The sequence below is a fragment of the Salvelinus sp. IW2-2015 genome, linkage group LG13, assembly GCF_002910315.2.
Source record: "Salvelinus sp. IW2-2015 linkage group LG13, ASM291031v2, whole genome shotgun sequence".
In the NCBI taxonomy this organism is placed as follows: domain Eukaryota; kingdom Metazoa; phylum Chordata; class Actinopteri; order Salmoniformes; family Salmonidae; genus Salvelinus; species Salvelinus sp. IW2-2015.
This window is the reverse complement of record NC_036853.1, coordinates 32,666,052-32,669,427: the sequence shown is the minus strand read 5'-3', so window position 1 is coordinate 32,669,427 and position 3,376 is coordinate 32,666,052. Positions and strand designations below refer to the sequence as shown.

At 47.9% G+C, this 3,376-nt stretch overlaps 1 pseudogene; it reads right to left on the bottom strand.

The window, feature by feature from the left end:
• The window catches only part of LOC139028475 (dynein axonemal intermediate chain 4-like), a 19,654-nt pseudogene extending 16,694 nt beyond the window's left edge, over positions 1 to 2,960 (bottom strand).
• Positions 2,961 to 3,376: the final 416 nt, after the last annotated feature.

Below are 3,376 nucleotides of genomic sequence, written 5' to 3'. Positions count from 1 at the left end.
TGGGACGTCAACAGGCGATAACCACCATCCGAGTAGGGGCAGTGTGGGAAAAGCCGGTTGTTGTGACATGGAGCGTAGCCGAGAGGGAAAGAATACAAGGTGGGTGGGTGTGGACAGGGTGGAAACTGGCTAGATCTCCTCTATGGTAGGGGGGTACGCTCTGTACACACAAGGTTGATGATGGTACGAAAGTGGAAATAGGCATTTTTAGATATTACCATCGTCATCATTCTAGGCTTTCTACAAGACGATTGAGTCAACGCGCTCAATATCTCGCCCTGCCTTCGTGTGCGCTGAATAGTGGATTTAGGGGTTCTAGGGTGGATGGGAAAGAGATGGGAGTGGTGATGGCCTATATTCTGGAAGACAGAGGAGACGGTAGTGGGGATGTATAGTAGGAGAATGGTGGCAGAGAAGGAAATGAGTCAAAGGTACGACGATGGGGGAGAGGTTCAACAGTTTTCCTTCGCACAGGGTCCGCAGGTGTATTTTGGGAACATGATGCAGTGGGTTTGAGGGGCACGACGCAAGTCTGGGGCCAGCGGACCAAAGGAACTTATCAGTTCTGGCTGTAGGTGGCGTCAAGCAAACTCATCGGCTGATTTTCGAACTCTTCTCTCGGCATAGGGATAACCGCTGTTAGTTCTGAGAGTTTCATCTGAAACGATAAATGGGAATAAAGGATGGGTATTTAAGGGCTCGAGGCTTGAAGGGCAGATGAGGAACTGGTAACTCGTGAACACAAGAAGTCCAGGAAGGGAATTCCTCAAATCAGGAGGCGATTAGAACAGAGTCAGAAGGCACAATGGCTCAGCGGGAGAAAGAGAGAATGTACTGGGCAGTATTGGAAGATATGAGGAGCTTCCGCCACTCGTTTGTTCTTCAGCCCGAGGTGGACATCGGCGGGTCTAAGGCACTTTGCAGTCTGCAAACTGCAGAGCACAATTTGGGCCCAAAGTTCTTCGGAAAGCCTCCCATCGGGTAGTTGTTTGGACTTAAGTAATCCCCTCCCTTCCCGCTGACTCTGCCAGAAGCTGCGTACGGGGTGGTGCGAGAACTCGTGGGCTAGATTCTCTCTCTCCACGAGGAGACGAGCAGTAGGTTAGCTCTGTCTCTCTACCGTCAGTAGTGTTGAGTTCGTTTCTTTCAGATGGTTAATCTCCATGTTTTCCCGTCAGTGCAGAAGTCGATCCATGGCGCAACCTTCGGAGGGGAAGCATGGTCCTGAGATTGAATCTCCTCTGTTTCCTTGTTGGCTGTCTTCTGCCTTGTCTGGCTCTTGCAGATCGGCAAATTCACTCTCATCTCTTCTCTCTGAGGCCGCCTGAGACACCCTCTCTTCTGTGGTGTCTGTCTCTCCTCCTGACCTCCTCTTGGTTGAATCTCCTCTCCTACCTCGTCTTCGTGCGTTCGTTATGTCTGTCCTGTTTCTCTCGCGCTCTTGTCTGGCTCTTGTGGCTCAGTCCTTCTCACTCCTCAGGTCTAGCTCGTATCGCAGCGGCACTCTCTCATCTTGCTGTCTCTCTCTGCGCTCGGTGTGAAGCGTTTGTATGGCTCTTTGTGTGGGTGCATCTCGAGAGGAGTTAGAACACGCGGATATCTGCACAGACTACCTCTCTTCGCGACACTTTATCAAGTTTTTTCTGAAACTCTAGCTCGAATCCGTAGGCCATTAGATTGCCCTACCAGGGACTAGAAAGAAGACAAGCAAGGGGAGACAAACAGGGTGGTGATGATATAGGGATGAGTTGTAATATGGACAATGCCCTCCTCACCTGTGGAAGTAATGCGCACGTGTTACACTTGGAAGAGCTTCTAATACTGTCACAAAACTGTTACTGGGTTCATTCTATTACGACTTTCATCAAGTTACTTTCTCCTCTCAGCTGGGAGTGGTAAGGGAGTATCAAGTGTGTGGTGGGTGTGTGTGTGTGTGTGATCGCGTGTGTGGTAATGCTTACTGCTGTCCATATGCTATAAACCTACCGTAGCCAGATGACAACGCAATGAGACATGTTGACTACCTGTACTCTCTGATTGAACAGTAGATGGAGGAACTCCCTCACGACGCCAGGTCAGCGGAGTCAATCACCACCTTCCGGAGACACCTGAAACCCCACCTCTTTAAGGAATACCTAGGATAGGATAAAGTAATCCTTCTAACCCCCCCCCCCATTAAAAGAGTTAGATGCACTATTGTAAAGTGGTTGTTCCACTGGATATCATAAGGTGAATGCACCAATTTGTAAGTCGCTCTGGATAAGAGCGTCTGCTAAATGACTTAAATGTAATGTAATGTAAATGTCAGGGCGTGACACTAGCACTACACAGCTGATTCAAATAACCAACTCATCATCAAGCTTTGATTATTTGAATCAGCTGTGTAGTGCTAGGGTAAAAAACAAAACGTGCGCCAGGACCGGGTTTGGGAAACCCTGTTCTAGTGGACACATAAATAAATCATTGTTGGGGTGCGACTGGTACATACTGGGTTCCCCTTGTTCCAGGCCATGCCGCCGACGTTCCGTCTTGCAGTCAGCTCACGGCTGAAGGACCAGAGGCACTCCGGGGTGGGGGTCGGAGTGCTCTCCTTATCCAGGGAACTCTTCTGCTCACCACCGTAGGAACAGAGTTGGGCACACTGTCAGGGTCTGGATAGCACCCATTGTTGTTTATCAGTCATAAAGCATTCAATATGTAACATTATAAATGTCTCCGACCGCAAACTGAAATTATAATCTCAGAGATGCTGGCCTTGTCTGTGTCTGGGGGCAGCCTCCCCCAGCCCTGTGCTACAGAACGAGTCGTACATGTCCCAAGTGGTGGCTGTGGAGAGGACACAGTACACATTTAAAACATCAGGGGCATCATTTCTGAAAGGGGTTTGCGCACAAAAAAAGATTTATCCATTTTGAACATGATGGGAAAGTGTGCGTACATCCACGCAAATCTTGGACCATGTGTACGCACAACTTCTAGTGGTTTATCAACTGTATTGCAAGCAAATAGTGTTATTTTGGAGGAAATGGAGGTGTTTGATGCACAGGAATTATAATAATGTTTGGCTAATAAAAACATTAAAACGTAGGCCTAGTGATAAATGAGACGCATTTGCCGTTGATAAGGAGATTGCATAGCAGCGGGTCGCCTAACATATTTATTTTATTATATTGCAGGACATGTCTCTCCTTTTCTGACATGACTGGTTTATTCCCGCTATGCATTTAACCATCGCTCATTAAATAGCCAACCATGCTCAAAAGTAAATAGACCGGTAGCCTCTTTACAATATTTGACAGTAGGCTATGGGTAGGCTACAGTATTGCTGTGCGATAGGAGCGCAACATCATAGCCTAATTCATCTCAGAACCTATAC